This window comes from Dermacentor albipictus, unplaced genomic scaffold, assembly GCF_038994185.2.
Source record: "Dermacentor albipictus isolate Rhodes 1998 colony unplaced genomic scaffold, USDA_Dalb.pri_finalv2 scaffold_14, whole genome shotgun sequence".
Taxonomy (NCBI): Eukaryota; Metazoa; Arthropoda; class Arachnida; order Ixodida; family Ixodidae; genus Dermacentor; species Dermacentor albipictus.
The window spans coordinates 11,727,638-11,741,296 of NW_027225568.1; the positions used below are offsets into that span (position 1 = coordinate 11,727,638).

Sequence of the window (13,659 nt, forward strand, 5' to 3'; positions counted from 1 at the left end):
ACGCAATGCCTCATGACCTCGAGCGTTACGGAATTTTGAAAGAACGCCAACATAGTCTTAATCCACAAGAAAGCGGAATTATAGACCGATCACCTTACTGTCCGTTGCCTACAAAGTATTTACTAAGGTAATCACAAATAGAATCAGGAGCGCCTTAGACTTCTGTCAACCAAAGGACCAGGCAGGATTTGGTAAAGGCTACCCAACAATAGACCGTCAATCAAGTGAGAAATGTGCGGAATATAACCAACGCTTACATATAGCTTTCAGTGATTACGAGAACGTGATTCAGTCGAAACCTCAGCATTCATGGCGCCATTACGGACTCGGGGTGTAGACGAGCCGTGTGTTAAAATACTGAAAAATATGCATTGTAGCTCCACAGCCACCGCAGTCCTCCATAAAGAAAGCAAAAAAATCCCAATAAAGGGTGTCAGACAGGAAGGTATGATCTCTGCAATGCTATTGACAGCGTGTTTACAGGAGGTATTCAGAGACCTGGATTGGGAAGAATCGGGTATAAGAGTATAAGAATACCCTAGTAAATTGCGATTCGCTGATATTGCCTTGCTTAGTAACTCAAGGGACCAATTGCAATGTATGCTCACTGACCTGGACAGGCGAATCAGAAGGGTGGGTCTAAAATTTAATCAGAGAACTAAAGAAATGTTTAATAGGCTCAGAAGAGAACAGCAGTTCACGATAGACAGCGATGCACTGGACGTGGTAAGGGAAATAATCTACTTAGTACAGGGAGTGACCGCGGATCGGGATCATGAGACAAATAATCAGAATAAGAATGGGCTGGGGTGCGTTTGGCAGGCATTCTCAGATCATGAACAGCAGGTTGCCATTATTCCTCAAGAGAAAAGTGTATAACAGCTGTGTCTTACCAGTAATCACGTACGGGGCGAAAACCTGGAGGCTTACGAAAAGGGTGCTACCTAAACTGAGGACGACGCAACGAGCTATGGAAAGAATGATAGGTGTAACGTTAAGGGATAAGAAAAGAGCAGATTGGATGAGGGAGCAAACGCGAGTTAATGACACTTTAGTTGAAATCAAGAAGAAATGGGCATGGGCAGGATATGTAATGAGGAGGGAAGATAACCAATGGTCATTAAGGGTTACGGACTGGGTTCCAAGGGAAGGGGATCACAGCAGGGGCGCCAGAAAGTTAGGTGGGCGGATGAGATTAAGAAGTTTGCAGGGACAACACGGGCACAATTAGCACATGACCGGGGTAGTGGGAGAAGTATGGGATAGGCCTCTGCCCTGCAGTGGGCGTAACCAGGCTGACATGAACAATTCGTTCCTGCACAATCCTTTGTCTCTTCAACATCACGATCATACACATTTTTTTTCTGCTTCAAACGCATAAGTGGAGAGCTTTGAATGAATTGCATATGAGGAAGAGGCCTCTGTTTATAATGAAGTTGCTATCTTCCGCTTGAACTGCAAGTCTTTCAAGTGAAAGGAAAAGCGTGTTGAACGCCCAAACGGAGCATACGGGATGTAGAGGTAAGCTGACAACCGCACCCACATGTTCTTTTATAGGGCACCTAAATTTAAATACATACAGGCATTGATATTTCAACCCAACCAGAGTCCGGCCCCCGGTAGACAGAGACTTGCGACCACGCACTCAGTAACGGCCTAGTCACACAACGCCGACACTACACCATTTTTTTCTCTACCAACCCACTGCGACAGCTGTCGCAAATTTCAGTGGCTCTATCATACTGTGCGACGCCAATAGCCTGCACATCATTCGCAAGCGGCGCTTCGGCGGGGGCTGAATTCTGCGCAGATGTCAGACTATTTTCTTCAGGAAATGGCCACCCTATCACCGTGCCTGCCGCGTAATTTTTGCTCATTTGTGCACTGGTGCTCGCTTTGTTTTTTTATCTTTAGTCATCCTCAAAAACATTTGAAAAAATCGTAAATAGCCTGCAAGTAACCTCCGACAGAGCGTAACCTCCTGCGTTTTTTTTTCGATTTGCAGGTATATAGGGCCACCATTGGTCGTTCGCTTCAAGTACAGTATAAACCATGTAGTGCTCACATGAAATCGCAGCAAAATACTGCGAGACAGGTTTGCGCAAATGAGTAGCGTCGCATTAGACATGGAAGAGGGAATATAAGCGGCCGGTCTTTGGAAACAGCTGTTCGGCAAACTGATAGGGAGTTCTTGCTTTTCGTGCCATAACCTCGCTTGAGTGCGCACCAAACGAAGTGAAAAGTAGTTGATATTATATCGCTATGGCCATAACTGAACTACACGGAATTGGGCAGCCCGAAATTGGACTGGTCTCGGCCTAGAATCACTGGGCGTTTAGGTCAGGCCGTTCTCTATTGCGTCCACGTGCAGCCGTGGCCCGGATTCGATCCCGTGACACCACAGCCACTAACAACCACGGCGGCTACGACATAAGCAGCGCGCTACCTCGAGACGTAAAACACCTCTAGCACGGCAACAACACACGTACTACAACACAAACTCCAACACTTCTTAAAGGGAGCACTGTAAGACGGCGTCAGGAATAAGAATATAAAATGCCTTCACTGACCGTATCTGTCGCAAGCACTGTCGTTCGCGAGAGCACACTGGGCTGTTGGTACACCGACGCGCACAGATCGGCAGATCAAGCGAGTGTGTGACTGGCGTGACCGCCGTAAGGGGCTTTAAACCGTTTAGACCGCTGGCACAGTCAACGCTGCGTAACGGCAATCGCTGGAAGCATTGCACATGCGCAGTACACGTATGGTGAGACTGTCTTTTCGGCGCGCGACACGTCACTGTAGAGGCTAATTCGTCGTCTGCTAGCCACGCTCTTGGCTTGTGAGCTGATGGTTTCGGCATTTTAATGTCCCCCCTTCTTGAAATATCTGTGCTTTGAAAAAACAAGGTAGAAAAAAAAGAAAGAAAACGGACATACCTATGGAGGGCGTGTCTATGTATTGCCTTCAGGGTTGTTCCAAATGCACTGTCGGATATAAAAAAATATGCGGGCGCTTCTGTATCCGATAGCAGATGTAAGCACGGAATAGCTAACGGCAAAACAGATTGGTTGGAGCAATTACGATGATTACCCACAACCACTTCACGACAACCACAACTATCGGCGACGCGCCGGACGCTGCCGGCATGGTCACACAGCGTGGCGCCATCTCTCGAAGGAGGCGGCGCAAAACGCGCGCCGCGGAAGCCAAGGTCTACACGAGACGTTAATTTGAGGGATCGCCAGTCATTTGCACGCAGGCGCGAGTAAGAGTGGGCGCGAGTGCTCCTTGAATATATTACCGTGCCTAGGCTCTACCGGGGAGGTTTCTTATTGCGTGTTCTAGGCGTGTGTCCCTAGACGTGCCGGCATGCCTTGATTGCGGAGTGGAGTCGAGTTTGTTTATCGTCGGACGCTGGCTGCCGGCGCGGTAAAGAACGTGAAGCAGCGGGCTAAGTCGTGGCGGATCGTAGCTTTCTCGCGCGTTACGGTGATGTACCTTATAAATAACAGCACAGATGTTTCTGATGGAGCAGTAACGACCATAGTGGAGCCCGGGCCGCATATATTGAAAATCTAGAAGGCAGAGCGCCTTAGCAACCGCGGTTGAACGCATGCGGCTGAAAGGCCGCCGTTGACAATGACTGACGCAGTACCAGCTCCTTGAATATATGACTCTGCCTAGGCACTACGGGGAAGGTTTTTTTAGCGCGTGTTGCATGCGTTTGTCCCCTAGTTCGCTCCGCCGCTGGCTGCCAGCGCGGTGAGGCAATGGGCACGGACACCCCATTTGGTGATCGCTGTGACTTAAGGGGCAAGTTTCTGACTGTGTTGTGCAAGTCACGTGTCGCTTTTTTCGTCGCGACGATAGATTTGATTTTTTACAAGCACTGCACCAGGTGGGCACATGTTACCGGCAAACGGAGTCCACAGGAGAGCACCTGAGGTTATAGTAAAGCAGGCGGCGCAGGATTTTCGAGGCACTCAAGGGCTAGCGGGGGTATCAAAGCTGGAAGCAGGGCGGCACGTGGGTTGGGGCCGCGGAGGCCGAAGCTTGCCCCAACCCACGGACTAGTGACGGTTCTAGCGTTAGTGTCCCCTTTGCCTCTTTCGTTTCCTGGAGGCGCCGCCACGAAAAATTGACACGTTGTTGCAATTAGCGAAAAACACGATTGAATAAATATAATTACATCCAGCCGCCAACTTGTGACGCTAGGTTCAGCACTACCGCGCCCCGCGACTACTGCAACACCAGTCAGAACTTTGCCTCTTGTTAGGATCGGCCTGCAGCTATTTCAGCCCGCTGCACGTGTTCCGATCCAACCGGGACGGTGGCGCACTTCAGAGAACTGCGGATAACCGGCAGCCACGTGGCGAGGGGTCAGCTCAGGGGTGTTCTCGAGGGGAGGTAATTGGTGGAACCTCCCCATGCACTTTTCGAGACACCAGACAATGTGCTACCCGGTCGCGCCACCCGGGACGGCTCCTAGTTCGACGAAGCAGGCTTTGTGCGCAACACGACAACGCCGCCCTGTTCTGCTATGAGTGGGGGAGTTGCCGCGGGAACGCTGACGAGGGCTCCTTCCGACGCGCCGACCAAGACGCAAGACAATGTGCTACTCGGCCGCGCTACCCACGTCGGCTCAGAGTGCTACGAAGCCCCTCTGACGTCGGCTCCGCACCATTGCACCTATGTGTGCGTATGTGTGAGCCCTCCTCCTCCTCCAAGTCGAGATCCCGCCTCCTCCAAAAGGGCGGGTCACCTACATAGACGTCGAACTATGACGTCGAGCGGAGTGTTTATAAGCAGCCATTGTCTGCTGCTAGAGTGTGCTCGTTGTCATGCTCGAAATGTACTCGTAAGCTGTGTGCTCGTAAGCTGCTTGCTGTATGTTTGTCTTGCGAGCTCCATGTCGGAGTCACGCTAGACTATGTAAATGTATCTCATGTTCAACTGTAAATAACATGTAAATAAATCCTGCTCTCTTAAGTCCTGACGAAGAGTCAAGCTCCTTCCTACAGCTACGACTGCCAAATCTTACATCTGAATGGCAGCGGTGAGATCGGCCTACAGCTCGTAGATCGTCCGACAACTCTAACAAATGGTGGCAGCGGCGAGATCGTCCGACGAATCTTACATCTGGTTGGCAGTGGTGAAATGGGCCTACGGCTCGTAGATCGGCCTTCGACTCGGAGACAGCAACGGCAGCTGACGGACGTTGGCACATGGTGACCTACCGGTATCCTGATCAAGTTGGAGGCGACTTGGGATTGACCACCTCTTGCAACTGACTGGATACGGCGGAGAAGTACTGGTGATATGGTGCTGCTTCAGTAGGTAAGCGTTTGGTTTTGGCTGTAAGATTTACCAGGCTTCAATTCCTCTGTGTTTTTGAATTTGATTCGCTGGGGATCTTTTACTTGCATTTTGATTTGCGTGGGTATCACAGCAGGTATTGTGTGACAGCAGAGCCAAAGCTTAAAGTAGCGACCATGGTCCTAGTATGTTTGACGAGAGCTTACCTGTTGTGGTTGTGTGAAGAGATCGAGGTAGACGTAGAGGATGACTTGAAGGAATCAGAGATTCGTAAAACCATTCTAGAAAGTAACAGTGATTCGAAATTCATAGAACAAATGAGTAAACGCATTCTAAGCAAAAAAGAGGAACAGGAAGCAATTAGGCAAGAACAGGATGAATTTAGGCAAGAAGAGAAATAAGCTAGGCAGGAACAAAAAAGTATTTCGCAGGAAGAAGGCCTAAGAGAAGTAGCGAGGCACTACATTGATGCACGCAACAAAGAGATTGAAGGTTTTGAGCAGTTAATCGAGCAAAGTCAACAGCGGCTTGAGAAATCTGTAGGCTGGACGCAGCGAAAGTGGGAGGAAGTAGACAGTCGATTTCAGTCGAAAGCCGAGAGAAGGAGTAGTACCTGTGAGAGTAGCAGTACGTTCATAGGTGAACTCGATGTGCTAGTAGCTAACGATGCCTTAGTGGCAACAGAGTCCGTTAAAGGCCAGAGTGAGAGCGACTAGGTGCTGTGCCAACACAGGACTGTAGAGCCAGCTAGGCCAGCTGCGAACAAATTGGCGCAGTTACCGTGCGTGTGCGTCGCATCTCATGGTATGGAGGTCGTTAGCGAGGTATAGGGTACTGTTGACCCAACAGACACGAGCACCCATGTCGAGTCAGATCTGCGTGCCGAAGAAAAGTGCCAGCTGGACGATGCAGTTGAGGGCAGCTCTCAGGATTGCGAGCTGCGTAGCTCACGAGAGAACAACTGCATTGTTAAGGGATCGGTGCGGCTCACCGCCAGCCTAGGTAGCCAAGAGAGGAATGATTTAGTTAAGGATCATTCGGACTGTGCGGGTAAGAGACCGATCCGGGCCGAAGAGATGTGTACCGGCAAGCACGAGGCGCCAGAGGACGGCATGAAAGTGAGTGCGAGGAAAAAGCACCTTAAAAAGAAGCGCCGTAAAGATCAGAATGCGGTGAGTAATGTAACGCCGCCAAAGGCGGCGACAAACGCAAAAAGGCAGAGCACGAAGAAAAGAAGGGTGCGGTCATCGTTGACGACGTCTGCGCATCAAGCACGTTTTAGCCACCGGTCAAAAGGAGACCGAAAAACAGGTCCTGCACGGACGCGGACAAAGGGCACGGGGCAGTTATATTCCTCGTCGTTCCGTCGTTCTTTTCGAAGCTCAGCGTGTAGTACAAAGAAGCGCAAAGTGGCAAAACGAAACGAGGTGATAGGGAGTAGCGACGTGGTCAATCGAGTTCGTGATGAAAGGCGAGCGCCAGGACGCAAATTGGCATTAGACTGCAACGTCTTGGGGGAGCTGATAGTGAGTCAGCCCTTTTGTTGTTCCTCGGTAGCCTGAGTCGCTTTCAAACCACGACCACCTCGAGTACGGCTCAAATAGTATGAGTCAGTTGTAAACGTTTGAAAAAGGAGGCCAAGAGAGCTTCCGTAGAAGGAAAACGCGTTGTTTTGTTTTATTTTTGAACATTTGCAAATTTTCGCGATTTGAGACTAGAGTTTCTTTCAGTATGAAAGTTATGAGCTTTTCCTTATGCTTTGTTTGAGAAGCTCGAGATTTGAAAGGCGTGTTTTTTTTTTGTAAGCATGTAGTTTCGCGAGGTGTTAATTAATAAGTAGATAGGCTTTCATTTCGTGTGTGTTTGAGTAACCTGAAGGTCAAGGTTATCGTTGAGAGGCCTATGGTAGCGCGCGTGTGTATTAGTTAACCTTTTTTTATGTGTTTCTTTTATTTCCTAAGGTTAAATGCGTAGGTTTTCAGTAAGTGCATCAGTTGCAAAAAGAATAACTCTTAGATCCATTAGCGCGTGTCCTGTGTGGACGGAAGGAAGCAGGTTTATGACTGGGTTGCTCGTGTGTGTTGAGGGTAGCCGTATTCTGACTTTTCTTATGAGCGTGCGTGGAACGAGTTATTAGCACACATTTTTTAAGGGTTCTGCGCTGTGCGTGAGTTACGGAAGGTAGTTGTTCGTTTAAGGAACGTGTCCAGTATGGACTAGAGAAAGACATGTGAGTAAGCGTAATGAAACGTTTGCGTAAGACGCAAGTATGCTTTTGGAGTACGGACCACAAAGCTAGCGCATTAGTAATTACGTACCTATGAAGTTGGCCAGACTGTTCAGTGGCGACAGTACGTGAGATAAGTACGCCACTGTGATAAGGTAAGAACAGACTGTCCGTGAAGCAAGGCTACTTAAGTTATGTTTGGGTATTGGTATTTGAGAGCCTTCGGTTTAGTTGTGCGTAAACCATTGCTCTTGTGCAGCACGACGGTCAGATCTGAATAAACTCAGGGGGAACGTGAACGCTCGCTTTGGCGGCACGAAATTTTGGGGCAAAATTTGGGATTCCCAATTGAGTGACTTGCATTGAAATTGCGATAGGAAGCCTGGTGGGTTAACAGCTAATTCCGGGCGTTTGAGCGCTGAGCGGTATTGTGTTGCTGGGATCGACTCTTCTGTGCCAGTTGTTGTGAGATAGTTGAAGGCTTTCCAAGTGCGCAGGGGTTGCAGAGAGCAAAGCCATCGTCTTGCTCACCAGCCATTCTCTTCCTGCCCAGCGGTTACCAGCACTGGCCAGGCGAGATTTGCCGGGCCATGGAGGAGCTGTTAGGATCGGCCTGCAGCTATTTCAGCCCGCTGAACGTGTTCCGATCTAACCGGGACGGTGGCGCACTTCAGAGAACTGCGGATAACCGGCAGCCACGTGGCAAGGGGTCAGCTCAGGGGAGTTCTCGAGGGGAGGTAACTGGCGGAACCTCCCCATGCGCTTTTCGAGACACCGGACAATGTGCTACCCGGTCGCGCCACCCGGGACGGCTCCGAGTTAGACGAAGCGGGCTTTGTGCGCAACACGACAACGCCTCCCTATTCTGCTATGAGTGGGGGAGTTGCCGTGGGAACGCCGACGAGGGCTCCTTCCCACGCACCGACCTAGGCGCAAGACAATGTGCTACCCAGAGTTCAGAGTTCTACGAAAGCCCCTCTGACGTCGGCTCCGCACAATTGCACCTATGTGTGCGTGTGTGTGCGTGTGTGTGAGCCCTCCTCCTCCTCGAAGTCGAGAGCGCGCCTCCTCCAAGAGGGCGGGTCATCTACAATGCCGTCGAACTATGACGTCGAGCGGAGTGCTTATAAGCAGCGACTGTCGGCTGCTAGAGTGTGTTCGTTGTCGTGCTCAAAATGTACTCGTGAGCTGTGGGCTCGTAAGCTGTTTGCTGTATGCTGGTCTTACGGGCTCCATTTGGGAGTCACGCTAGACTGTGTAAATGTATTTCATGTTCAACTGTAAATAACATGTAGATAAATCCTGCTCTCTTAAGTCCCGACGAAGAGTCAAGCTCCTTCCTACAGCTACGACTGCCAAATCTTACACCTGAATGGCAGCGGTGAGATCGGCCTACAGCTCGTAGATCGTCCGACAACTCTAACAAATGGTGGCAGCGGCGAGATCGTCCGAGGAATCTTACACTCTGAAGGTACATTGGACAGACGTTCTCGCGCCTGCGGCGCTGGTACTGGGTCAGTCAATATTGTCACCGGCGGCCTTTCAACCACTTGCGTTCGTCGCGGTTGTTAAGGCGCTCTGTCTTCTAGATTTTCAATATATGGGGCCCAGGCTCTACAACGGTCGTTACTGCTCGCACAGAAACATCTTTGCTGTTATTTACAAGTTACATCACTGTAACGCGCGAGAAAGCTACGATCCGCCACGACTTAGCCCGCTGCTTCACCTTCCTTGCCGCAGCGGCAGCGAGCGTCCGACAGCAAAAAAACCCGACTCCACATCGCACGTCTAGTGACACACGCTTACAACACGCGCAAAGAAATCTCCTCCGTAGTGCCTAGGCAGGGTCATATTTTCAAGCAGCAAAAGCCCCCAGAACATCTCTCTCGCGCCCGCTCTGTGTGTGTGTGCGCCTGCGCACACACGACTTGCGATCTGTCAAATGAACGTCTCATAAAGACTTGTGGGCGTTGATAAGAGCACAGTCAACCCTGTCTCAGCGCCAAATGACAATCACATTATATTGCAATGTATCTACTTTCTGAACGTCGCTATTGGAATTAGCAAATTAAACTTCAGTAGACAAAAAGCACAGCTTGATTGATATTGTGAACAATTAGGAAGAAATCTGAAGCAATGTTATTTTTTATAACTTGTTTAGACCGTGACTAGTATATACTAGTCACTGTTTTTACTCACTGTTTAATATACTAGCACGTTAGCTTCAACTGTTTGTGCCAAGAGGGTAGTCCTTTGTAACAACATATGCATTAATGGCACTTAGTTGGAAAAACGACGACGAAGTTACTGTGCTCGGTTGCTGGTTTTCTTCTGGTGCTGCAGTTTTTCTCTGTTTACATTTTTTTTGTGCATCAGTAACAGGCAACGACGTTTGTGCTGCACCCTGAAGTCTTCTACTCTGCTGGGAGATCCTCCCCGCGGAGCTTGCCATGGAAGATATGGTCTTGGACGCGTCTGGCGGTCAGCATAGACCGCCCGCGGCTCGGAAGCGGCTCAGTTCGGCAGTAGGGTCCGACGCTACTGATTCCGAGCTTTCTGACTCAAGATCGGAAGATTCGGAAGCTTTCATACCTGTCAAGCACCGCCGCCCACGACGGACGTCTCCGGCGTCGTCCTCAAGTGAAGGGACTATCATATACAGCACCATCAAGACTACGACAGTGGCTTTCATTCCCATCGACGCGATGGTAAGCGTGAATGCTATCTCTCGACAAAAACTTAATGATTTCTTCTTCAAACTGGCCCCTGGACTAATCCAAGAGGTTCGCGTGAACCCCTGGAAAAATGTCATTGCCGTTGACACGACTGATGATAAGATGGTGCAAACTCTACTTGGTTTGTCTGAAATATGTGGGGTCCACACACGTCCCTACATACCACAGGGTACAAATATAGCGACTGGTGTCGTATCTGATGTGGACTTGGATCTCAAAGACGACGTTTTTAAGACCATGATCGTTTGCACGCCACCATGCAAAATAATTAGCTTTCGAAGGCTGGGCACGTCAAAGTGCATGAAGATACTTTTCGCCTCTGGAAAGCTGCCTAGTCATATAAAGGCTGGACTTGTGCGCTATCCTGTTCGACCTTTCGTACCACGGCCTTTGCAATGCCATAGATGTTTCAAGATTGGTCATGTTCAGGGTTTTTGCACCAGAGATCTGGTCTGTGCCAAATGCGGTGGAAATCACTATGTTGATTCCTGTGAAAGTCAGGCATATCGGTGCCCTAACTGTAATGGTGAACATTTGGCAACGGACAAAGGATGTCCCTCATTGAAGAATGAAGTAAAGGCACTAAAAAAGAAAGCCATAAAGAAGGCAGCAGGAGATGAGAGCTCCCGTCGCCGTAGTGCTGCCCCAGCGACTGTAAAAGCAGCGCGTTCAAAGAGTGACAAAGAAACAACGCATCAGAAAGCAGGGGGGCGGACCTTCTGCCTCTCAGACACATCGTGGCCAGCGCTTCCATCGAAACCGCCGGAACAAGTATCTACAAAGACTTCGACCACAGTGGAAAGCACTGCAAACACAGTACCTAAACCGGTATCAACCAACGACGATGTTCAACTTGTCAATCTTCTAAAGATGCTTGTCAACGTCATAAGATCTCTGATCGCCGGTCGCCATACTCCAGCAGCGTCAGCAGCAGAGCAACTTTTGGGGGCACTCGTTCCTGTCCTAGATGGCCTTCGCTAGACGTTTTACCGGAAACAATTCTAACAGTTGTCAGCAGCCTCGCCCCTTTGTGCTGCAATGGAATGTCAGGTCGATGCGACCGCGGCACGCTGATTTAGTCCTTCGACTAGTCGCTATGAAGACTCCACCAGAAATTGTAGCGCTTCAGGAAACTAACATCAGGAAAGACGAATATCGATTGCCAGGCTTCGTGGGTGTCCACAGTAACACTCGATGCGCGGAACCAGCTTGTTGCTCTTTCCAGTGTATGGAGGCGGCGCATACGCGCAATGCTTCAAAAGCATCAGTGTACGTTCGTGCTGACTTGGACTTCGCGGTTATTGACACAGACGGCATTTGTGACGATGAGTTTGAGTGTGCCGCTGTTACTGTGAGCCTCAGAGGTGTGTGTACGACGGTGGCAAGCATATACCACAGGCCTACACGTTCTTCCGATACGTCGCTACTTGAGTGCTTAGTGTCTCGGTGTGGTGCCTCGTTTGTGTTATGCGGGGACTTTAATGCCCACCATCCACGATGGTGTAGCCGTCCCCAAGACAATCGTGGGGCAGAGATTAACGAGTTCATTATCAAGAACGATCTCCAAATACTGAATGATGGTTCACCGACATTTATTGGTAGAGGAAAAGAGCATTCCACAATAGACCTTGCGATAACAACGAGAGATGTGTGCTTAGCCTGGTCATGTGAACCCGACCCGTGGGGCTCCGATCACCTACCCATTTGGTTAACACCAACACATACTGCGGGTCGCCAGGATGTCGTTTATACAGTTACTAACTGGGACAAGTTCCGACAGCTGATCTCAGAGGCACCATCTCAAGACAGCCTATTTAAACATATGAGTGAGTGCTTCCAAAAAGCTACAGTACGACGAAGACGGAATATCGGCAAACCAAATCCCGATCTCAAGCTTTTGCGGCTCCGCGCATGTCGACGGCGCGCTTATAGACGGGCGCAGCGCTCTAAACGACGCACCGACTGGACTATATACAATCGCCTTGATGCAGCCATACGGCGGCATACAAAACAACTTCGTCGCAAGAGCTGGGAAGCTTTGTGTAGTTCGTTGCATACTGGAAGTGGTTTTGGAAATGTATGGCGCATACTGAAGGCTCTCCGCACTCCTGAAATCTGCAAGAATCCTACGGCTACATTGAGCATAGCGACTGGCCAGTCACCAAAAGTAATAGCAGAGGCATTTGCAGACCTTTTCGTCTCTCATGCATCCAGTGCCACCACAATTAGCGACCTTCCTTGTTTGACAAGTCACAGCACCGTAATCGCTTCCTACGGTCCAGCTTGCCAGATGGACGAGGCAGATTTCACTCTTGAGGAGCTGCGACACGCGCTGAGCCTCTCCAAACGCCGCACTGCTCCAGGCGCAGATGGTGTGACGTATCAAGCATTGCGGAACGTTGATAAGAGTTTCCATGACCGTCTATTGGACGAGTACAACGAAGTATGGAGAACCGGTGTAATCCCTGCTGAGTGGAAATCGTCCGTGGTAATACCAATTTTAAAGCCCGGGCGTCCGGCAAGGCACCTGAAGTCCTACCGACCAATATCCCTAACTTCAAACATCATCAAGTTAATGGAGCGAATGGTCTTGTTTCGCTTAGATGTCAGGCTAGAGGAGCTGAATTTTTTCACTGATGTCATGAGTGGCTTTCGTCGCCGCCGTTCGGCTCTGGACAGCATATCAGACCTCGTCTCAGCACTCGAATTTGCTAAAGAAAACAAGCATTCCGCCTACATGCTCTTCCTGGACATACAGCAAGCTTTCGATTCAGTTCCGCACAAGGCGATTATTTTTGCTCTTGCAACCGCGGGAATTTCGGGTCGTCTGCTCCAGTTTGTGCGTAATTTTCTGTCGGAGCGCCGGATGAAAGTGCGTGTCGGAGGAGTAACTAGTGAATACCGAAATGTGACGTGTGGTGTTCCACAGGGCAGCGTATTATCACCGCTTTTGTTTAACGCGGCACTCGCCGCGCTTCCAAGTCGTTTGCCTCGAGACACTGACTTCCCTGTGAGCATAGCTGTCTACGCAGATGACATTGCTCTGTGGATAAGCGGCCCTTCGCACCTTGGTCCGCGACTTCGTGCAAGCTTGCAAAGAGCTCTCAACGCTACTTCGGAGTACTTGGGTGAAGTTGGCCTGCTCATATCACCTGCTAAGTCGGCTGCAATAGCATATCACCCTAAACAACGCGCTCGTCGAACAATGAGCCGACTGTATCTTGACGAAACGCCTATCAACTGGGTGCGACAACACCGTTATTTGGGCTTAATTGTGGATGATCGCATCTCTTGGCGTCCTGCCGTTAAATCTGTACGACGCAAATCGCACTGCCTTCTTAAGTATGTGGCCGCCTTAACTGCTCGAGGTGCTGGTTG

General features: G+C 49.9%; 1 protein-coding gene across 1 annotated transcript in view; it reads right to left on the reverse strand.

Annotated features, from left to right (window-relative positions):
- The window catches only part of LOC139051807 (uncharacterized), a 28,719-nt gene extending 25,755 nt beyond the window's left edge, over positions 1-2,964 (reverse strand). Inside the window, exon 1 of the mRNA XM_070528823.1 lies at positions 2,940-2,964. The gene's annotated coding sequence lies outside the window, so the exon portion shown is untranslated. The remainder of the gene's footprint in view (positions 1-2,939) is intronic.
- Positions 2,965-13,659: the final 10,695 nt, after the last annotated feature.